This window comes from Astyanax mexicanus, chromosome 10 (genome assembly GCF_023375975.1).
Source record: "Astyanax mexicanus isolate ESR-SI-001 chromosome 10, AstMex3_surface, whole genome shotgun sequence".
NCBI classification, from domain to species: Eukaryota; Metazoa; Chordata; class Actinopteri; order Characiformes; family Acestrorhamphidae; genus Astyanax; species Astyanax mexicanus.
Genome location: NC_064417.1, coordinates 47,320,352 through 47,345,376, shown reverse-complemented (window position 1 = coordinate 47,345,376; position 25,025 = coordinate 47,320,352). Strand labels below are relative to the sequence as shown.

At 40.6% G+C, this 25,025-nt stretch overlaps 1 long non-coding RNA gene across 1 annotated transcript in view; it reads right to left on the bottom strand.

The window, feature by feature from the left end:
• The window catches only part of LOC125804689 (uncharacterized), a 39,189-nt gene extending 30,241 nt beyond the window's left edge, over nt 1-8,948 (bottom strand). The window contains exons 1-2 of the long non-coding RNA XR_007440844.1: nt 8,652-8,948; nt 7,535-7,627 (exon numbers count right to left, since the gene is read on the bottom strand). This is a non-coding gene — a long non-coding RNA (uncharacterized LOC125804689). The remainder of the gene's footprint in view (nt 1-7,534; nt 7,628-8,651) is intronic.
• Nucleotides 8,949-25,025: the final 16,077 nt, after the last annotated feature.

Here is a 25,025-nt window from a genome sequence, read left to right as displayed (position 1 = left end):
AAAAACAGCAATATAACATGCCCTGTTAACCACAAAATTTTAACAAGGAAAGAAACCAAAATAACCACAGCAAGCGTTTTTAATGGTGGCCCTTATCCATCCTCCTACCCAACACAAAGAGGGTGAACTATGCTCCACCAGTCAAAACTTTTACAACTGTTACAACAGCTAAACAGACACAAATAATCCCCCCAAAGTAACATGAAAAATATCTCTGTGTTCTCTTTGTGTATGGAGCTAAGAGCTTATGGCTCACAGCTTACATTCCCCCACTCTCAAAATGTTTTTTTATTTTTATATTTTTTTGAAAATCATAAACTGGCATAATCAAGAAGAGGAGAAGATAGAGCATTAATTTTATATAATCATTGTTAGATCTGACAGATCTAGACTGCTCCAGTTGACAAAGTGTGCATGCCAAGACAAAATGGATCACTACAACATTTGGCAATCTACAGAACCCTGCAGAACCCTGCAGCTTAAAGTTAAAAGCATACTTCCATTAAAGCTTTCACTGCATTTACTGGGCATCGGGAACATTCAGTATAACTTTACTGCACTTTAAGAAGTCTCACAAAGTTGACTAAAGCGAAGAGATAGGGAAAGCCTTTTGGCACCTAACTGGCAGGGGGGTTAGGAGCTGAGATTTGGCTGGTGCACGGCTGGCTCTTCAGCGGCGCAAGTGGGCTGCACTGGATGATGACCTCCATTAAGGCGGCGAGGCAGTGCAGGCAGTCGCTGGAGAAGCGGTGCGGGGGAAAAGACTGATTTGGCATTAACATAATAAAGATCTCTGTTCAGATCCTGCCAGTTACGCTCCTGAAAGCCGAGCACACGCCTCAGTGTGCCAAGCATTTCTCCACATGCTGCCAACTGCAACCGCGCTCCGCCCAAAACACTACAGTCAAGTGCATTAAGCGTGTAATCGCACCAAGTCCACCAAAGACAACACATGTTCTTTAGCACGAGGACACTGTGTTTATCGCCTTTACCGAGAGTGATAATATTCACTAAAGAAAAACTTTTATCTTCTCTTTTTAACACTTTTATCTTTATCTTAATTTATCTTAGAGGTGCTGTTTGGAAGCAAAGCACGTTTCTATTCACTCTTGCCATTAGGGTCCAACAAAAAAAAAATAATTGCCACGAATAAACATTTAAAGCAACTAATAACTAATAACTGGTAATGCTAAAAAAGTATTTTATATGGGTAACAATTGTATATTTCTTATATAATTACAGTCTTTAACACGTTTTTTTTGAGCAAGTAGCAAATTAGCCTCTGTAGCTAATCTAATAAACAACATGATACTTTGGGTAAATTTTAATGTGTAACAACCACAGTTTAACCAACATATTCTCACATAGAAATGTCCATTAGGGGTGTGCCATATCGTATCATACACGATAATAGTCAACATTTTTGAATACCGTGAACGATATTTTACCCTGAAATATTGCCCATATCACCCACTCCAAATAATCACATCAGAGTACTACGGTACTTTTTGCTGTTTTTAGCAAAAGAAAAATTCACACTGTTCTTGTTTTCCATTATATATCTACTAGATACAGATTATATATGTTCAGTATCATTTATTTTACTTTAATACTGTATATATGGAGATATTTAGAGTTTAGACATTCCGACTTCTGTTACAAATCTGATAAAATTCTTGTATTTTTTTCTTTTTTCTTGTATCTCAGGGTGTGCCATATCATATCATATGCAATAATAAAATTACATTTTTGTTTTGTTGCAGTAGCATATTCTTGAAATAATTTCAGTGTTCTGTTGTATCGGCAAGAGTATCGTTATCGCAAAAATACCATGAAATATCGTGATATTATTTTAGGGCCATATCTCCCACCCCTAATGTCCATATATAACAAATACAATGTCTTAGTCTTAAAATATACAAACTAGTTGGTCATACAGTACTTTATCCAGTTTAATCCACAGGGAGCACAGTTGAGCAAAAAACACACACACAAATGTACTTGAAGAAGAATTGAAAAAACATATTTTGGAAACTATGTTGGAGCAAATCATGTTGTTTAATAACTTTTTGGAGCTTATTAAACTGATGGAAAAAACACAGAAAGGATTCCTCATACTGTTCTGGTTAAGGTCATGTTTCAATCAATTTCAATCAATGTTCAGAATAGCTGTAAGTTCAGGTTAATATCAGAGAGCTGTGTGTCAGTGTCTGTGTGTTAGAGTTGTGAAGGAAAAGCAACAACTGCTGTTTACTTCACCTGCCCACTCTCAGTGCCCTGGCACACACAGCTAATCAGATGTGTCCTGCAGTCTGATAAGCACAGTATGTTCGAGAGATGCTCTCTGAATGGTTCAGCAATGTGGGCACAGGAAGACTTCAGGCAGCACTGTTACTGATCATCACTCTCCCAGCATATGTGGAGGGGAGACACCAGGGTCTGCTACTTACAAAAATCACTACTGGCTGAGATTACCAAGGAGAAACTTGAGATGTTTTGTGCTATTCCCAATTTTTTTAATAGGCACCCCCAAAAGCACTTTATTCATAACTGCTTTTTTGTTGTCACTGTTTTAAATGAATACACTGTCCTGGTAGACGGATTGTGAATATTCTTCAAGTGCCCATTGTATAATAGAAAGACAACTGTTACTAGACCATAGTATGCCATAATAGAACGCATGTGTTCTAATCATAACAGCTAAAGCGAGTCAAGACCAAAAAAAGAACAAGGAGCTAAAGCCAAGACCAAGACATTTTAGTAGTCCAGTCTAAATCAAGACCAAGAATCCTGTCTTACACCCTTTGCAAGGTGTGTCATGATGCTCATCGCCATCTTACAACACACCAACAGTCTATTTTTCACACCTTTCACCCACGTCATTTAAATACAGGGTTTTAAACACATTTTAACCAATAAATTTCCATGATTTTCATGACTTTTTCTTGCCTTCAAGACAAATTTCCATGACCATACGATTTTTAAAACATCAGTGCATACATGGACAATAAAAACAAAAATCAACTAAAAACTATGATTTAAAAAAACGATTATAGTAGGCCTAAAATGATTTAGATAAAATGTTGGCACACAATCTTTAATAATAAAATGTGTGTCAGATCCTGAGAGCTCCACTGTGTAGGGCTAAATTACTGAATAAACGCTAAGCTGACGTATATTTGTTAGCTCAAAATAGATTTTCTCCATTTGTAGGCTGAATCTCCATGAATTTACCAAAACGTTCTGGATTTTAAAATTTTCCAAAACTTATCCAGACCTGGGAATTGCTATTCCATAACTTTTCTAGGTTTTTCATGAATGTACGAACCCTGTAAATAGCAAAGACGCTTGTGAATATATCTACACAGATGAGCGTGGTGGTCTCAAATTGAGGTGTGTAATGCTATCTTGGCAACAGAAAACACAGGTGAACCACTGACTGAATAAAACCTAGACAAACATCAACAAACAGATGTTCATTGCTATCTTGGCAGTGAAGTGTCAACAGGTGCATCCCCAATGCACATAAATCCCTGCTTGTTACACATATGGACACGTAGCAGTGAGCAAACCCACAGCACATGCTCATTGGTACCTACAAAAAACTTTTACATCAAAAATAAATAGAATGAATGAGCGTGAACGAGCAGGTCAGTTTCCTCTAAGGTCAGTCCAACTGCTGAGAAGCGTTGGACACAGCCATGTAGCTGTGCTGTTAAAATAGCAATCCGTCATTAGAGCACACCTGGTTCTTAAAGGGATTGGCAAGTTACATCAGTTTATTTTTTGCCAAAACACACTCATGATTAATTAAGAGAATTAGTACATGCCTTTTGCGTGTTTCAATTGAGCAAAACATACTTTTTGTTAAGATAGAAAATACACAAACACCATAAATCAACCAATACGATTGATGGCTCACCTACAGGTTGCTAAAATAGGAACTCAAGACATTGAGTAGTCCAGTCTAAGCCAAAAACAAAATTTTTATTTGTCAAGTGCGAGTCAAGTAGTAGAGCAGCAGTCACAGTCGAAACAAAGACTTTTATTGATCAACACCAGGAGTGACAGAGACTAAAATAAGACCAAGACCAGACTAGATTATTATATATCAGCTTACATATTAAAAATTATAACCAGTACTTCAATATTTATATATCTAGACATTGGTTATGGTTAATTGTTTCCACATATACAAAGATCAAAAAAGATCTCCTGTGTATAGATCAGTTCATGTCATTAACTCTTCTATACAAGTACCCTCTGAAGAGAGCTCTGAGGGGAGAAGAGGAAGATGAGGTGAGGAAGGGCAGGGGGCAGCTAGAAGGATGTGGGCGGTGATGGGGGAGGCACATAGATACCAGTTGCCATGGTGCTGGGAGAGTTATCTGTGCTTGTGCTTTGCTGCAGCATCGAGGAAGTGAAAAGTCATATCTAGATTATGAAATATTAGATTAATTGCTAAGATTTTCAGGAACATATTCTGTAAATTTCTGTTTCCAGAAAGCGTTACACAGTGGTAACAGTGATGTACCAAATTACTTCAAGGGAAACCAACACAATTACTAAACATCTACTAAAATATAAGCCCCAAGTCTACAAACTAACAACTGAATAATTAATCTAGGGTTCAAGGAGTTAAATAACCTTAGTTTATGGATGGTTATTCCAGGACCATGAATGACTATTTAAAGAAGGTTTCCACTTAAAGGGTCTAGCCACTCTAAAAAGTAAAGGTTTTAATGGATCCTGGATTGGACTTTTTTTTGTTTCACTACCTGTTGATCCGCTGTCAGCTCCCATAGCTACTCCAGTACTCAATCCCCAAACTCAGTTCCCCTTTCTCAGTGTATTCCTTACCCTGTCAGTGTCTTGATATTTGTCCATGACTACATTTCCCAGATCTCCGTTATTATTCCTGCTTGAGGATGGCTCCCCATTCCTGATCCTCAGTCCTAGCTTAAATAACCCTAGTTAAAAGATGGTTCTTCTGTGGCTGAGATGAGACAAGAGAAGACAAGAAACAGAAGAGAAGGCTAGACAACATTAAACAAGAGAAGAGAAAAGAAGGGAAGGCAATACAAGAGAAGAGAAGAGATGAAACAAAAAGAGAAGAGAAAACAAGACAAAGACAAAGGCAAGACAATGCAAGAGTAGAGTAAAGTAGAGTAGAGTAGAGAAGAGAAGGCTAGACAACAAACAAGAGAAGGCTAGACAACAAACAAGAGAAGGCAAAACAAAGCAAGAGAAGAGAAAAGAAAAGACAATCCAAGAGAAGATATGAAACAAGAAGAGAAGAGAAGACAAGACCAAGAGAAGGCAAGACAATACAAGAGAAGAGAAGAGAAAAGAACAAGGCAGGACAATGCAAGAGAAGAGAAGACAAGACAAGACAAAAAGATGGCAAGGGAAGAGTAGAGTAGAGTAGGCAAGAGAAGGCAAGAGAAGAGAAGAGAAGAGAAGGTAATAGAAGAGAAGAGAAAGAAGAGAAGAGAATAAAATAGAAGAGAAAAGAAAGAGGAAGAGAAAGAGAAAAAGAAAGAAAGAGAAAGAGAAGAGAAAGAGAAAAAGAAAGGAAGAGAAGAGGGCAAGACAATGCAACAGAAGAAAAGTGAAGAGAAGAAGAGAAGAGAATATTAGACAAGACAGGAAAGAGATGAGAGGGAAAGACGAGATGAGATAAGACAAGGATAGGCTACGCAAGACAAGGCAATACGATAAAATGTAAAACAATATAAGAAAAAAAGAGAATAGAAGACCTGGCAAGACAAGACAATAAAACTAGAGAAGAGTACAGAAGACAAGGCAGCTTGCAAAACCTGACAATCGAACCCACAACCCTGTCATTATTAACAGTATTACTGTGACAAAATCGAGCCCACAATCCCAAGCTCAAACATGCAGCCCAATTAGTAATGCTTAGGTTGTATTAAAAGTCAGGGAGCAACAAGGGGTTAACAAAGCATGCCTTGATAACGTCTTCAGGGAACCAAAACTGGTTCACGTATTGAATCATAGATCATATAATAGTGTTTTTATGACAGTATGCAGATGCACACTACAGCACTGTAGAAAATGTGTCTTTTGGCACCTCTATGTGTATCTTGGATATAGCTACTTGGCCAGGCCTGTACCATCCCTGTGTGCATAATTAAAACAGTCTAGAATTGAAGCGGCCCCATGATGCTCTTTGAGTTAATAAGATTCTGCTGTTTGCATGGATTTCTCCAAGTGAACCGAAGAGTCAGAAAAGCCAATATTTTTTCGTTTTTTTGAAGTCATTACCGAGCATATAATGAATCTATTTCTGTTCATTTGCTAATCAGTGATTCTTCTGGATCCTTTCAAATTATCATTGCTTTCATCTCGCTCAAGCTTTTGGATGCTTTCAGTAACTAAATATTTGCTGCATGAGATTTGGGACTGTTTCCAGGGTGTTATTATCCAAAACAGTATTGATAATTGGGATAAATGTTTGCCATCAATTTCAGACGTCTGATTAATTCTGAATAAATTGTGGCCATCATCCACACGCTTTCCTAGAAGCTTTTTTCAGCTTATTTATCTTTTCATGCTAGTGCTAAAAGGAGGCAGTGTGAGCCTCATTGTCAGTACAGTGTTTGACACAAAGAACCCTTCAGAAGTCTGAATTTCAATAGTCTGAGGGGTTACGCAGCATTGCTCTTTTGATGTTATAATTTTTTTATATAATATCATTGTTTTGTTTACAGGGCCACAGTATTAACTCACATAGTTTGACTGTTTTAAAGTATTTCTTAGAAAGTCAAGTAAGGCCAAATCTTTTATCACAATATTTCTTCTTTATATGTAGGAATCTGACAGTTTTAGAACAGTTCAGTTATTTTTGGGTTGTAATATTACCCATACAGCTTAGAATCCTTACACAAGCAGAATCAGTTACACATGCAAAGCAGCTTTATCACTTCCTGTTAGTATAAAATGATTAAGTAAATAAATATATTGTGCATTATTCAGTCAATCCATTAAATTCAGTAGCTCCCTATAAAGTGGCCATAGAATTTCAAAACCTTAGGGAGTAAAAGTGTTCAGTTAAAAGGGAACAAAAAACTGTATTGGGAGTGGTGAACAATACTTTTTTACTGCACATGAAGTTGACCAAAAAATATGGCAAAAGTCATTGGACATGATACTTCACTTAAAACTGATGAGTCAAATGCCTTGAGGAAAAGGTTTAGCATTAAACCATGAGTTTTAATAACTTAATAGCACTTTACAATAACAAATAACAATGCTTACAACAGTAACACACATTGTGTCTCAAGTAATGTCTCAAACAATGATCAACTGACACTATATAAGAGAACTTTACACTGCTTTCTATAATAACTACAGAACACAGTACTGTACTTTTACTGTCAGTAATTCAGTACATACAATGAACTACTTATTGTGGAGCATAAAGAACACTTGAACTTTTAAGCAAGTCTGGGTCTCTACTTTATACCTCTGTTTGTAAGCAACTAAAAAAATTAATAATAAAAAAAAAACTTACTTGGGTTGTCTTTTAGGGGCTTGGCTCGCCATCCTGAGCCATGTGAAGTGTGTTCTTGTCAGTTCTATCATCATTTCCAACCATAAATCTGACCTGTTTACACAAAAAACAGCATATGTTTAACTAATATTGCAGTGCACCAGCTGAGCCATGTGAAGTGTGTTCTTGTCAGTTCTATCATCATAAACCATAAATCTGACCATATATGTTTAACTAATATAACAGCTCTACTTTTCACACAAACACACGCACATGGCTGTCGCTTTACAAAAGCATAACACTTAGTACTTTTATCATGAAACAGTGCTTAAATACTCTGAAAAAAGCTTAGTATAGTGCAGGTTCCCAAAAATGTACACATAGACATAGCACAAGTTTCAATTACATTTAATGCAGTTAGCTTAGCTTAGGTTCTCATTACATTCATTAGAGTTAGCTTAGCCTCGGCTACCATTACATTACATGGCGTTAGCTTAGCATAGTTTCCCTTACATTATATAGCGTTAGCTTAGCATAGGTTCCCATGACATTCAATGGCGTTAGCTTAGCCTCGGCTCCCATTACATTTTATGGCGTTAGCATAGCATAGGTTCCCATGAATTCAATAGTTAGCTTAGCATTGCCTTTAATTACATTACATAGCGTTAGCTTAGCATAAATTACCATTACATCCAATAGAGTTGGCTTACCTTAGGTTCTAATTAGATTTAATGGAGTACGCTTAGCTTAGGTTCACATTACATTCAATGTAGTTAGCTTAGCCTCATCTCCCATTACACTTCACTGACTTAGCATAGCTTAGGTTCCCATTAGATTTAATTGGCGTTAGCTTAGCATAGGTCCCCATTACATTCAATGGCGTTAGCTTAGCCTCGGCTCCCATTATACTTAATGGAGTTAGCGTAGCTTAGGTTCTCATTTCATTTAATGGCGTTAGCTTAGCATAGGTTCCCATTTCATTTAATGGCGTTAGCTTAGCATAGGTTCCTATTATATTCAGTGGCGTTAGCTTAGCTTTAGCAAGTGGCGTTATTCTCTAGGCTAATTAGCGCTATTTTATACCTTTATTTACTTGGCCACTTTGGCGAGAACATATACAGCCGTGTTTTACACTCACCGAGTCCATTCCGGCGTTCTTACACGCCATTTTCCGTGTAATTAGGCACAAAGGCCTTCCTCCACCTGCAGATTACTGTGAGCCATCTATCCAGAAATGTTTGGCTGGTTACAGTCAGTGAAACTTTCATCCTTTCCTCCACTCTGTAGGCTTTATCAGCAGTGAAAAACTCTGTAGTGATTATTTCACTAGTTAGAAACACTTTATCCGAGTGTTTCCCGTATATTTTTACTATCACAAGCTGAGAACGTTCTCATATGTTCTCTCTCTCTTCTAACACACAGGCAGGTGTCCAGAAACTTTTGCCACGCCTCCTCCTTTCCTACTGCTCCAATCACAACGCTCCCTTAATAATGCTCAGCCAATCACAGCTGCTGAAAGTAGTCCGCGCAGATGAGACCATCATTTTAATTGTGTTAATTGTGGATGTTTAAACACAAAAAAATATTACGTTTCAGTTTTTTTTTTCTTTTTTATTTGCTCATAATATTTGATTTGTTTTACTGTTGATTTTATAAAGTTGTATTATTTCAACACAATGCATTACAAAATTCAATGAATGAAAAAAATAAATAAATAAATAAATGTGTGCTTAAGTGCTCTGTGTCCTAAACAGGATTTTTTTTGGGGAATTTTAAAGTGACCCCACTGTGACACAGAGAACTCTTTTTTTATTAATGCCTTAATGTACATTACAGAACATGTATATTCACTTCTTATGAGCAAATAAAAAAAGAGATAAATAATATTTAATAAAATAATTAAACAATTACACAAGGCCTTTGCCTTTATCTGATATCTGATTAAAAATATCTGGCAAATATTTTATAACATTTACAAATTTATTTATTTTTTCTTTGCAATGAGCAGAAATGTACACATTCACACTTAAAAGGCTGGACAGAACTATGGTGAGATGAAAGTGAGCGTTGTAATTGGCTGAGTTCATCAGCAGTCAAAAGTCGGAAGTACAAATACTTCTTTACCTTACTTAATAGAAATGTTGGTTATCTTTACTTTACTAGAGTAATTATTTTTCAGATTACGTTTTACGTCTACTTCTTACATTTTCACACAATTATCTAAACTTTTTATTATTTTCGTTTTAAAAATAGCCTGGTTACTCCTATTTCATTTCAACTTGTTTTCATTTAATGAGAAGTATAAACATATACCATTCTGACACCCTATTGGTTTATACTGTGATCCATCACACATACACACGTCACGCCCCAACCCCCCCACACACACTCCAGCAAGAACATAGCAGATGTATGTGGCAAAATTTGACAAATGACTGTGTACCTTAATAGTTAATTTTTGGGTTAGTTTGACTTTATCAGCTCAAGTGATACCAGATTTCTGTAGTACTTAACTTACGTGAACTTCATTCATTCAATAACTAGGGCAGATAGATTTTAAGGTAAAGTTTCTGCCCATTATATGTGGCATGTCAATGTAAAAAGCACATTAATTGAACCTTTTTTATCTGCTTTAAATTTTTTCATGTTTCTGCTTTGTACAGTTTTGCTGTATTTTTTCAGTATTTGCTCATGTTTCACAGACTCTGAGCTGCATTTCAGTGTCTGAGTGCTGCTAGATAATTATGGTTGTTTGGAGTGAAAGAGCGAGCGGATGTGTGTGTGTAAGTGTGTGTATGTTTGTGTGTTTAGGGTGTAAGTCAGTGTTTAAGTGGCTACATTAAGTGCCTCTGTGTGTGCTCTGAAAGGCCAGTGAATGGTGAATTTGTTAGCGTCTCTGTGTTCAGCGTACATATCACTGTTTAAGTGGCTGAGATAAACGTGTGTGTGTGCCGGCTAGAGGGGCCCATGATTGGCGGGGCGACAGCAGGGGGTCCTGGCAGGGGGTCTTGTAAAGGTGAGGCACTCGGGCGCAGCCTACAATGCTGAACTCCCGGTGAGGGTAATCGCCATGAGACCGGTAGCATTCTGTAACACCACAAAGAGCCCTTCAAACACACACACATACACACATACACAGACACACACACACACACACACACACACACACACAACGCGTGCACCCTTCTTTGTGCAGTGCGGCACACTCCGGGCCCTCTCCAGGGGTCCTGAGAGCCTCAGCGGGGTGCCGATTAAGGCATTAAGCGCAGGAGGGAGCTGGCGGGGTCCCCTGACACTGAGAGGAGGCCCACCTCTCAATCACTGAGGGGCTGCTGAGCTCTGAGGAGAGACCACTTCAGCACTGCAGAGAGTGTGAACTGGTGCGTTGGCTTCCATATTTTAAGTAGAGCTAAAATAATGTATCATCACTGTCCAATGAAAAACAAGTATCTCCAAAACAGCAACTTTAAAGGAGAGAGAAACAAACCTTCTAAATTTTCAATGGAACTTAATGTAAAAAGAGTTTATTTCAGGTGATTTTGAATAATATATATAATAATCATGTAATCTGCCTTTACAAACATTAGTAAAAGAATACATGGAGAAAAAGAGCTCACTAAATTCTATGGTGAATAAATTTGTTGTGGTGTGGTGGATAACAACCAATAAGGCTTCTAGTGAACTACCATGGGAGAATGGGGTTCAATTCCAGGTCTGGGTGACTATATGCTGTGCTACACCAAATCAGTTTCCGATACATCAGCTCTTGTGCTGATCCATATAACCCTTTGGAGTGATGAGGGGAAAGAACGCCATCTACCCACCCAGAGAGAGCAAGGCCAATTGTGCTCTCTCAGGGCTCCAGCAGCTGATGTCAAATTACATGAATAGGATTCAAACTGCAGCTGATTTGAAACACACATTTGTAAACATTTTAAACCATGAAACATAGTCATAACCAAGACATATGTATTTAATATTTTTTATAGAGTTTTTTTATAGACTTTTACGCAATACTGCATATCTACGGTATATGGGCCATATTTATACCTCAGTCTTGAGAAGAAGAAGATAAGAACATATTCTACGTATATGTAGTCACATCTGTGTGTTTATTCAAGTCAAAATACACATCTGGACAAGCAGAGTGGACAAGTAAAGGCAGAGAACTGCACTCACCCATTGCACTCCTCCACCCCGCTATTCCCCAGCTCTGTTCTCCCGAGGGAGGCTGTGTGTACTCGGCAGCAATGTGTCGGCGGATGATGAATAAATTACAGCCCGACTGCACATCGCGTACACAAGGGTTTAAATGCAAAACAACAAGCGACAAATAAACAGCCATTACGGTCATAAAACGCAGGCCGAGGTGGCACATACACATGCTGTACACGTGATAAATTTAACTAAATGGGTACATAAAGTACGCAGGCAGGAAGACATGACTGAAAACACATACTGTACAACAGCCTGATCTGATCTGAGCTGAGCTGAAGACTTACAGCACCAATGTTTCATTCAGCCACAAAGCCAGAAACACTTACATGAAATGTGTAATGAAAAGTGCAATGCTCAAGCATCAGGCTTGGGCTTAGAGCAAACAAGACACACTGTACAAGAAATATTGAAAATGGTCATTTTCTGGTAGCAGACATGACAGTTTTTTTTTTTTACATTTATATTCGTGCAATTATAAACTGCATTTGACTGTGAACAACAGTAATTTTGTGCAAAATGCCTAAAAAAATTGAATGTAACATTTTTTTATTTTTCAAAATTGCCAGCTTAATTGTTTATAAACAGATAATTTTTTTTGTTACTATTTGTCGTTTTTTCCGTTTATTTCCTGCAAATATGTGCATCGGAACACCCGTGCACATGTTCTACCACCGCCAGACCCTGCTACAGTGGAGAAATCAGCCAGAAAACACGCTACCGGACGAGGTTCTGCAGACGCTACTTGAGCTTAGCCTGCTAAGAGACCCAGGCCGCCAGCCCGCGGTGTTTCCTGACGCCGGAGCCCAGCGGAAGTGCCATCGCAAGCGGTGCGAGCGTAAGCGGAAGCGCGGAAAGAGAGCCGGGATCCGCGCGAGGCTAAAGGCTAGTCCTAGCCGGCCGGCTATACCATCGCTCTTTCTTGCAAACGTCTGTTCCCTTGACAATAAACTGGACTACATCCGACTCCAGCGAACTACCCAGCGTGAGTTCAGAGACTGCTGTGTTTTGGTTTTTGTGCAATCGTGGCTTAACGACAACATTCCGGACAGCGCCATTCAGCTAGCCGGGCTAACCGCGTTCAGAGCCGATAGAAGCGCGGCTCTATCCGGGAAGACCCGCGGTGGAGGCGTGTGTGTTTACATCAACACGGAATGGTGTAACAACGCTGTGACTGTCGCCAAACACTGCTCTCCGCTGGTGGAGTTCCTGATAGTCAAGTGCAGACCTTTTTATTTAGTACGGGAGTTCTCCGCCGTGCTAATAGCTGCTGTCTACATTCCACCCAGCGCTAGCATTGGTGCTAATGCTAAAGAGGCTCTGTGTGAACTCTATCGGACTATCAGCGATCTGCAAAACAAACACCCAGACGGACTGTTTATTATCACCAGAGATTTCAACCACGCAAATCTCAACTCAGTGCTCCCTAAATTCCACCAACATGTGAACTTTGCAACGAGAGGAGCGAGTTTGTTTACACAAACATCCCCAGCGCGTACCGGGCGGAGCCCTGCCCCCACCTCGCTTTCTCGGATCACATGTGTGTTTGGCTGACTCCAACATACGCACCACTCATCAGACGCTCCAGACCAGTTCAGAAGCAGGTGAAAACCTGGCCTGCAGGCTCCATCTCTGCCCTTCAGGACTGTTTTGAGTGCACTCCATGGGACATGTTTAGGGAGGCTGCTACTGAAGGTGATTCTGTTGATTTGGAGGAGTATGCAGCATCAGTCACTGGCTACATCAGCAAGTGTATTGATGATGTCACTGTCTCCAAGACCATCACCACACGCCCAAACCAGAAGCCTTGGATGACTGCTGAGGTACGTGCGCTGCTGAGGACCCGCGACTCTGCCTTCAGAGTGGGTGACAAGGTGGCCCTGAGGAAAGCGAGAGCCGACCTGTCAAGAGCTATCAGAGTGGCAAAGCGCGCACACGCCCAGAGAATCCACAGCCACTTCAAGGACACGGGTGACGCGTGGCGCATGTGGCAGGGCATCCAGGCAATCACCAACTACAGGACAATGCCACCGTCCTGTGAATGTGATGCCTCCCTTCCTGATGCCCTAAACAACTTTTATGCACGGTTTGAGGCACAAAACAACACGATGGCGAGAAAGACCATGCCCAAGCCGGAGGAGCAGGTGTTGTGCCTGACTGCAGTGGATGTGAGGAACACTCTGCGCAGAGTCAACCCACGAAAAGCTGCAGGACCAGACAACATCCCCGGCAGAGTGCTCAGGGAGTGCGCAGACCAGCTGACAGATGTTCTCACGGACATCTTCAACATCTCCCTGTGCAGCGCCACTGTCCCAACGTGCCTCAAGTTTACCACCATCGTCCCCGTGCCGAAGAAGTCCACAGAGTCCTGCCTCAATGACTACCGTCCCGTTGCACTTACACCCATCATCATGAAGTGCTTCGAGAGGCTAGTCATGAGGAACATCAAGACACAACTGCCCTCTTCACTGGACCCTCCTGCAGTTTGCGTATCGTCCCAATCGCTCCACGGACGATGCCATCACCACCACCCTTCATCTCTCCCTCACCCACCTGGAGAAGAAGGACACTTACGTCAGAATGCTGTTTATAGACTTCAGTTCAGCATTCAACACCATCATCCCACAGAACCTCATCAGGAAGCTAAGCTCGCTCTGCCTCAACACCCCCCTCTGCAACTGGATCCTGGACTTTCTGACGGGGAGACCCCAGTCAGTCCGGTTCGGGGGCAGCACCTCCAGCACCATCACACTGAACACGGGGGCCCCCCAGGGCAGTGTCCTGAGTCCTCTGCTGTTCACCTTGCTGACTCATGACTGTGCTGCAAAACACAGTTCTAACAGCTTTATCAAGTTTGCCGATGATACAACCGTGCTGGGTCTCATCACCAAAGGCGACGAGTCAGCATACAGAGAGGAGGTGCAGCGGCTGACAGACTGGTGTACAGTCAACAACCTTCACCTGAATGTGGACAAGACAAAGGAAATGGTTGTTGACTTCAGGAGAGCACAACACACCCACTCTCCACTCAACATCGACGGGTCCTCTGTGGAGATTGTTAAGAGCACCAAGTTCTTTAGCAGATAACCTCACCTGGACCCTGAACACCAGCTCTACAGCCAAGAAAGCCCAGCAGCGTCTCTACTTCCTCCGGAAGCTGAGAAAGGCCCGTCTCCCTCCACCCATCCTCACACTCTTCTATAGAGGGACCATTGAGAGCATCCTAAGCAGCTGCATCACTGCCTGGTTTGGGACCTGCACCGTCTCTGACCGCAAGACCCTCCAGCGTATTGTGAGGACAGCTGAGAGGATCATCGGCGTCTCTCTCCCCTCCATCACGGACATTTACACCACCCGCAGCATCCGCATTGTGAATGACCCCACTCATCCCTCACACGAACTGTTCTCCCTCCTGCCTTCGGGAAGAAGGTACCGCAGCATCCGGTCCAGCACGACCAGATTCTGCAACAGCTTCTACCCCCAAGCCATCAGACTCCTTAACTGCAGAGACTGAACTGATGGTTTTTCTGTACATGCACACACACTCTTACCCCACTTACCCCAGAAAATGGAAAGCACTAAAAACCCTACTACCTCACTGGACTCTATTGCACACTGTGTAATAGAGTAATTACTACCTCACCTGGTCTTTTTTGCACACTGCAAAATTTGCACACTGTCTTGTTATTTATTATTCTTTGTCTGTATGGTGTTGTATTGTCTGTCTGCACTTTTTGTACTGTTGCACTATTGTTCTGTCTACACTGTGTTTATGTGCACCATGGTCCTTAGAGGAACGTTGTTTCGTTTCACTGTGTACTCTGTATATAGCTGAAATGACAATAAATAAAAAACACCAACCACCAACCATATGACTAGATAACAAGGTTACACAGTTCTTGTGGGTTGTCTCATGCAACACTAACACTAGGTAACACCAAAGTTACCTAGTGCAACAGTAGCATTCCTATGCCTTTTTACAGTCAGAGTAAAATCTAAATAGTTCTGAAGCTGCTAAAGTAAAACACATAATTGTTTGCTTTAATGCAAAGGTGTGCTAATCGTTTGTTATAAGCCTATGGACTAAATTCTCAGGAAAGAGTCAGTCGTTCAGAAGAACGGGAGAGAAAAGGCAAAAGCAGCATAGCTGGTAAACAGCAAGAGAAAAAACTTATATCAGAGCAAAGTGGGGAGGAAAAAGTCTTTAATTAATGTTTTATGGGTTTAAAACTCAGAGGCTGCCCACTGCATTTTTCATAAGCACTCATTCAGTGGGAGAGCTGCAGCAGGCGCAGGTCTTTCAGCATGCTGCAGCTTTCTCTCGGTGTGGCCCTGAACCCTCACGCTCACGGGTAAAGGGGTAGTAATGATTCAGATGGATGGCTGGTGGATGCAGAGGGGGACCTATAGATTTTTCTTCTTATGCAACCAATGTGCATGCAAGCATCCAGCCATTTACATGCAGATCTATATATCAGCCGTGTCATCCAGGGTCACTGAGCTACTTGGAAGAAAGAGCCCTTGGAAGCTAAATTTCCAGCTTCTGCAAGAGCAACACTGCATTACAAAGCTAAAGAGGATAATGGCAGGGCAGCCATTACACAGGGTTCAATTCAAACCTTTAGCAGAAGCATGATTACATGCAATTACACAATTTTAGCAGAAAAATAAAAAAAATCATGTTTTTGTCCAATACATTTTATTTATTTATGGCCGAGCTTCCAAAAGTAACCTGTAAAAAGCTGTGTATCATGATTGGACTATCTGAAAGGCCATTCATTTCAAGTCACCGGAGACCTGTGCAAACTGATATGAAAATCATTACTGTATAGGATAGGATAGGATAGTATTGGAAATATAGGCATATAGGGGGTATGTGCTGGTATATAAATTATAGAGAGTACTATATGGTAGTATAGGGAGTATATAGTACTGTATAGACTATAGAGTAGTATAGGGTAATATAGGTAGTACAGGGTAGTAAAGGGTGTATAGATTACTACAGGGAAGTAAATTGAGTATAGGGTAGTAAAGGTAGTATAGGGAGTATATAGAAGTGCAGGGAGTATAGTATATAGACTATAGTGTAAGATAGGCAGTATAGGGTAGTGTAGGGAGTATATGGTAGTATATTAATTATAGAGTAGAATAGGCAGTATAGGGTAGTGTAGGGAGTATATGGTAGTATACAGACTATAATGTAGGATAGGCAATATAGGGTAGTGTAGGGAGTATTTGGTAGTATATAGACTATAGAGTAGTATAGGCAGTATAGGGTAGTGTACGGAGTATATGGTAGTATATTAATTATAGAGTAGAATAGGCAGTATAGGGTAGTGTAGGGAGTATTTGGTAGTATATAGACTATAGAGTAGTATAGGCAGTATAGGGTAGTGTACGGAGTATATGGTAGTATATTAATTATAGAGTAGAATAGGCAGTATAGGGTAGTGTAGGGAGTATTTGGTAGTATATAGACTATAGAGTAGTATAGGGAAATATGGGGAGTATAGAGTAGTATAGGGAGTGTACAGTAGTATAGGGAGTATAGGAAATATAGAGTAGTAAAGATAGAATAGAGTAATATATGGAAGTATATGGATTATATGGTAGTTGGGAAATGTTGGGAAATGTATAAATGCATCATATCATGTTCCCAAAGGATCTTATGGCTTAATGCATTATCATTTACTCAAAAGCCACTTTACCATCACTCATTTACTAATATTCTGACTTTTTAATCTTGTTCTATATCATAATAACTGGCTTTTTTAATTTAGTTTTTAATGTACACTTAAAAAATTCATCAACAACTCTATTCCAGTAATCAACACTCTTGATAATGTAAGAACTATCTGAGTGAGGGGATTATCAGGGTCTGTGTGTTTGTCTACGCTTCCCTCAAAAATGATGATTTTCTGTATTCTTATACTCAGACTCTAACATTAAATTTTTAAAGCCAAAATAACTTATTTATTTTATCTTAACACATTTGCATGTTTCTCTCTCATGCTCTTTTTCTCTCCCTTTCTTTCTCTCTTTCTCCTCCTCCTCTCTCTCTGGAACACTTTGGTCTAAGAGAGCCAAGAAGAAGTAGGTTGGCTTGATACTGAATAGTGAAAGATTATACAACGAATACAGTACACATTCCCAAATATAGCTCTGAAGCTTTAATACAGAGGTCTGCACTTACTCCAAACAAACACTCGTCTGATAACAGACAGCCTGCTTATGTTTAATGGCAAAGTCTCTCTCAGACAGGGGACAGGAGCTATTTTGGGCATCTTTTGTCAGGATTTGGAGAATAGCTGTCAGAAAATTCATGTTTGATCAAATATTAATATTACAGTAGGACAGAATGTTAAAAGTTATTATAATTCAGAGCTTTTTAAGTGCATTCTCTTCAGTCTCTCATTACAGACAGCTATTTATTACAACAGAAATTTACTGTGATATGAGTGGACATTTCAAGTGGATGTGATGGATACAGATAAGTTTATGTAGGGAGATAGACTGTGAGAAAGAGAGACAGTGGGACCTAAAGAGATAGAGAGCGAGAGAGATATAGGAGAGAGGAAGCACCAGGGATTGAGAGACAGAGAGATAATGAGAGAAACAAAGAGGCATAGAGAGAGAGAAACAGCGAGAGATTGAGAAAGATAGATTGAGAGATAAAGAGAGACAGCGAGAGAGATAGAGACAGAAAGACAGAGGGAGACAGAGAGAGACTGAAAGATAGAGAGAGCAAGAGAGATGTAGGAGAGAGAAAGTGACAAAAATAGACAAAGAGAGAGACAGAGAGAGAGATATATATAGAGAGAGAGAGAGATTGAGAGAGCGTGATTGAAAAATAAAGAGAGAGAGACAGAGGAAGAGATAAAGAGAGAAAGAAAGACAGCGAGAGCGAGAAAGAGAGAGTGAAATAGAGAGAAAGAGAGAGAGAGAGAGAGAGAGCGAGGATCTCAGGGTCTGCCCTGTGGTGCTGATGTCACAGTATCAGACAGCAGCAGCTGAGGGACCTGATGGTTCTAGTCAAACACAAGCACGAATCAGCTCACGGCTCAGCAAACACACTCACACCGTCTGAACCACACACACACACACACACACACACACGCACACACACACACCTCACTTCCTGTTCCTCTACTGGATTGGGTTTTGCCCAAAGCTACATGCACACTCCATCCCCGATTACAAAAACAGAGGGCTAAACAAATATGATATTAGTTACTAAAAGTACTAAAGAGCTTTGGTAACAAAATTGCACAAATATATATATATATATATATATATTTGTATTAATATTTCTTTATACACATCTGTTTTTAAATATCTGATTTAATTTTCTTCCCATTTTCTTTCCAACTTCTTAAGGTGCTTTCAGGCAGATTGCACTCGGTAACCGCACCACTGTATACTGACCACCACTGGGTTCAATTGTTTCTCCAGCGCCAGTGCAGTGTGCTACTGTCACACCTTTAGCCTTTATATGTCTAGTGTGTTTCCTTTTCTTTTCCTTCTGTTTCTGACCTGTCTTTCAGCCTGTTTAGTTTTCTTTCCGCATGTGCTGTTTGAGCACATGGCCTGTGTTATTGTCCTGTCTCCGCCTTAGCCCCGCCCTGTCATCTGTAATCCCTCCTGTCTCATTTGTAACCCCGCCCCCTCATTACTTCCACATGTGTCCCTGTGTATAAATACCCCATGTGCACCTTTGTTCTCTGTGGTGCTGTCCCGTTTGAGCCTGTCTGGATGTTCTGTATGGATGTTTGTTGAGCCTTTGACCTGCTGTGTTTTTGTCTGCAGTGTTCTGGTATGTTTTCTTTAGTTTGTTTCTTTGTTTGCTTATTTTGCTTGTTTGTTTTAGTCTTTTAGTTTATCCTTTGTTTCATAGTGTTTTTAGTAACCCTATTCTTTATAGTTGGTCCCTAGTGTTTTGTTCTTTGTTTATTTTGCTATATGGAAAATAAAAGCGACTTGCATTCTGCCTCCTCCCTGTTACAGCTACCTTGGTTCAACTTTGACTGCATGGCAAGCTGTAGTATGGCAGAAAATGACGTGCATGACGTGAACTCATGTGGCCAAATAAAAACTGCAGTCCAAACAGCAAAAACCATGGGTGAGCAACTACTATTAACAATCAGTGAATACCCTGAGCTGTACAACACTTCCCTTCTAGGTTGCAAAGTGATACAACGTACGGTTTTCGTACAATTGTCGTACAAAGTTTTCCCATAGAAATGAATGGGGGGCCCAGAGTTCCATCTCGCACACGAGCAGCTCTGCGCACGGAACCCCTTCTCTCCCCTGCTCCTCCAGTACTGTGAGTGTATGGAGGAGCTGCTGTATGGAGCAGCTATCAGTCAAAAGTTTGGACACCCCTGCACCCCAGCCAGTGTTTAGCAACCACCTATTAACTGCTTAGCAACCACCTTAGCAACCACCTGGAAAACGTTAGCAACTGCCTAGCAACCACTTAGCAACACCTTAGCAACCACCTGGAAAACGTTAGCAACTGCCTAGCAACCACTTAGTAACCACTTTAGAAATTAATGCAACTGCCTAGCAACCAGTTAGCAACACCTTAGCAACTACCAGGAAAACGTTAGAAACTGCCTAGCAACAGCTTAGCAACCACTTTAGAAATGAAAGCAACTGCCTAGCAACCACTTAGCAACAGCTTAGCAACCACCTGGAAAACGTTAGCACCTGCCTAGCAACCACTTAGCAACACCTTAGCAACCACTAGGAAAACGTTAGCAACTGCCTAGCACCACTTAGCAACCACTTTAGAAATTATAGCAACTGCCTAGCAACCAGTTAGCAACCACTTAGCAACCACTTTAGAAATTATAGCAACTGCCTAGCAACTAGTTAGCAACCACTTAGCAACCACCTGGAAAACGTTAGCAACTGCCTAGCAACCACTTAGCAACCACTTTAGAAACGATAGCAACTGCCTAGCAACCACTTAGCAACACCTTAACAACCACTTAGCAACCACTTTAGAAACGATAGCAAAAGCCTAGCAACCACTTAGCAACACCTTAGCAACCACTAGGAAAACGTTAGCAACTGCCTAGCAACCACTTAGCAACCACTTTAGAAATGATAGCAACTGCCTAGCAACCACTTAGCAACACCTTAGCAACCACTAGGAAAACGTTAGCAACTGCCTAGCAACCACTTAGCAACCACTTTAGAAATGATAGCAACTGCCTAGCAACCACTTAGCAACACCTTAGCAACCACTAGGAAAACGTTAACAACTGCCTAGCAACCACTTAGCAACCACTTTAGAAATTATAGCAACTGCCTAGCAACCAGTTAGCAACCACTTAGCAACCACCTGGAAAATGTTAGCAACTGCCTAGCAACCACTTAGCAACCACTTTAGAAACAATAGCAACTGCCTAGCAACCACTTAGCAACACCTTAACAACCACTAGGAAAACGTTAGCAACTGCCTAGCAACCACTTAGCAACCACTTTAGAAATTATAGCAACTGCCTAGCAACTTGTTAGCAACACCTTAGCAGCCTCCAGGAAAACGTTAGAAACTGCCTAGCAACAGCTTAGCAACCACTTTAGAAACGATAGCAACTGCCTAGCAACCACTTAGCAACCACTTTAGAAATGAAAGCAACTGCCTAGCAACCATTTAGCAACCACTTAGCAACCACCTGGAAAACGTTAGCAACTGCCTGGCAACCACTTAGCAACCACTTTAGAAATGATAGCAACTGCCTAGCAACCACTTAGCAACACCTTAGCAGCCACTAGGAAAACGTTAGTAACTGCCTAGCAACCACTTAGCAACCACTTTAGAAATTATAGCAACTGCCTAGCAACCAGTTAGCAACACCTTAGCAACCACCAGGAAAACGTTAGAAACTGCCTAGCAACAGCTTAGCAACCACTTTAGAAACGATAGCAACTGCCTAGCAACCACTTAGCAACACCTTAACAACCACTAGGAAAACGTTAGCAACTGCCTAGCAACCACTTAGCAACCACTTTAGAAATTATAGCAACTGCCTAGCAACCACTTAGCAACATCTTAGCAACCACTAGGAAATGTTAGCAACTGCCTAGCAACCACTTAGCAACCATTTTAGAAATGATAGCAACTGCCTAGCAACCACTTAGCAACATCTTAGCAACCACCTGGAAAATGTTAGCAACTGCCTAGCAACCACTTAGCAACCATGTGGAATATTTTAGCAACTGCCTAGCAACCGCTTAGCAACCACTTTGGAAATGTAAGCAACTGTCTAGCAACCAGTTAGCTACACTTTAGCCACCACCTGGAAAATGTTAGCAACTGTTTAGCAACCGCCTAGCAACCACTTAGCAACCATGTGGAATACATTAGCAAATGCCAAGCAACCGCTTTGCAACACCTTAGCAACCACCTGGAAGACGTTAGCAACCACCTAGCAACCACTTATCAACCACTTTAGAAATGATAGCAACTGCTTAGCAACCAGTTAACAACCACTTAGCAACCACATGAAAAACGTTAGCAACTGCATAGCAACCACTTTGCAACCATGTGGAATATGTTAGCAACTGCCTAGCAACCACTTAATAACATCTTAGCAACCACCTGGAAAATGTAAGCAACTGCCTAGCAACCAGTTAGCAACTACTTAGCAACCATGTGGAATATGTTAGCAACTGCCTAGCAACAGCTTAGCAACCACCTGGTATATGTTAGCAACCAGTTAGCAACAGCTTAACGTTTCTAGATTTTAGCATTTAACCAAACATTTTTAGATTTCACCATTTAAACAAACGTTTTTAGATTTCCACGTTTTTGGCATTTAGCGTTTAGCCAAAAGTTAACAGCATATCAACGACTCTTCACTCTTCAGACAGAAACAGCTTAGAAACCATTTCAACTTTTTAACGTTATTAGCGTTCTTTTCCAAGCCAACTTAAAGTTCGTTCACGAACTTTGCCTTTTATAGTTCTACTTATTATTATTATTATTATTAAGTTGGCTTGGAAAAGCCAACTTCTTGTTCTTCGTAATCTTCTTATTCTACTTTTTATTATTATTCTCTAGAATCACAAAATTTTGCAGTATCGTAGGACCTATACCCGAATAGGTTGCTTGTGCTTTTTTAAGCGATACATCGTACGGTTTTCGTAAAAACTTCGTAAACGTACGCTTTTTTTCCCATAGGAAATGAATGGGGGACAACTTTGAACGTCTGTGTAGGTAACAATACGATACGTCGTACGGTTTTCGTACAAATGTCGTACGAAGTTTTCCTATAGAAATGAATGGGGGGCCCAAAGTTCTAACTCGCACACCAGCAGCTCTGCGCACGGAACCCCTTCTCTCCCCTGCTCCTCCAGTACTGTGAGTGTATGGAGGAGCTGCTGTATGGAGCAGCTAGCAGTCAAAAGTTTGGACACCCCGGCACCCCAGCCAGGGCTTAGCAACCACTTATCAACACCTTAGCAACCACCTTAGCAACCACCTGGAAAACGTTAGCAACTGCCTAGCAACCACTTAGCAACCATGTGGAATAGTTAGCAAATGCCTAGCAACCAGTTAACAACACCTTAGCAACCACCTGGAAAACGTTAGCAACTCACTTAGCAACCACTTAGCAACCATGTGGAATATGTTAGCAACTGCCTAGCAACCGCTTAGCAACACCTTAGCAACCACCTGGAAAACGTTAGCAACTGCCTAGCAACTGCTTAGCAACCACTTTAGAAATGATCACAACTGCCTAGCAACCACTTAGCAACCATGTGGAATATGTTAGCAACTGCCTAGCAACCTCTTAGCAACCATCTTAGAAAAGATAGCAACTGCCTAGCAACCAGTTAGCTACACTTTAGCCACCACCTGGAAAACGTTAGCAATTGCTTAGCAACTGCCTAGCAACCGCTTAGCAACACCTTAGCAACCACCTGGAAAACGTTAGCAACTGCCTAGCAAACGCTTAGCAACCACTTTAGAAATGATCACAACTGCCTAGCAACCACTTAGCAACCATTTGAACTTTTCAACGTTATTAGCGTACTTTTCCAAGCCAACTTAAAGTTTGTTCACGAACTTTGCCTTTTCTAGTTGTAAATGTTTTTATTTCTCATGTAAAGCACTTTGAATTGGCAAGGTATGAAAGGTGCTATAGAAATAAATTTGCCTTGACATTTTTTTTTTTGATACACCCCACAAGCTTGGTGGGGTGTGGATGTCAGTGGTGTACAAGATAAGACTAATCAGATTGTCTGTTGTCCACCTGCATTTTACATTTGTCCAAAGCTTATAACTTACAATGAAATGCCATTTTTGATGCAACAGGAAAAAATATTGTGTCCCATGACTTTTGCCTTGTCCCAATAATGCCAAAGAAAGCTGCAATGACCTTCAGGATATGTATGTGGGGTCACTGTTACTAAATGCGGATGTGATTTCTGCTAGATTTGCTTGTCTGTTCTCATGGACAATTCTAGCCAGAAGCCATCAGTCATGATCATACCCACCTACTGCACTGCGCTGTGTACTGTTGGTGGTAACATTACCATTTTATGGCTATGTACTACTGGTACACATGTGACACTGTGGATCAAGTAATGTTACTATAAATGTTTCAAAATATCAGAAATAGAATTTATCATCCATCTGGAACTAACCCAAACAACTATCAGGCCTTGCTCCAACTGTAATAATTCAATAATTTAATAATTTTACCTTGCCATGAGCATGCTGACAAAGATATTCTGTATATGTGGAATACATGCATTTTAAATCAGTTTTTTAATAGCTTTTAGATGGCAAAAAAATAAATAAATAAATAAATGTTTGTTAAACAATGTATTAGTCAATATATCACTGTCAAATACAGTTTATCACTGCAAGAAATTCTAAATAAATACTCCTAAACACTCATACACTTATACTCATATTAAATTAGAATAAATTATCCGTTCATTACAAAGTAATCTATTAATATTTGGTCATATTCCTAGTATAGGAAAATAAATGTGTTATAATTATCTTGGGCTCTCTGGAATGGTGTAAAAGAATCTGTGAAATCAGAGCCAGCTCCTCCATCTCTGTCAGCACGCTGCTGTTTTTAGCTCTTATAAACCCTTATTATTAATACCCCGATCCATTCTGATTTGCTCCTTCCCTTGTAAATGAGCTCCACTAATGGGAATAATTCCATTGTCTCCTCCATCCTTCCTTTCCTCTGTCACCAGGAACGGATGAGGACTCTACTTTTTGGAGAGCGCTGACACTCTGCTCTGAGCAGGAGATAAAAGATGG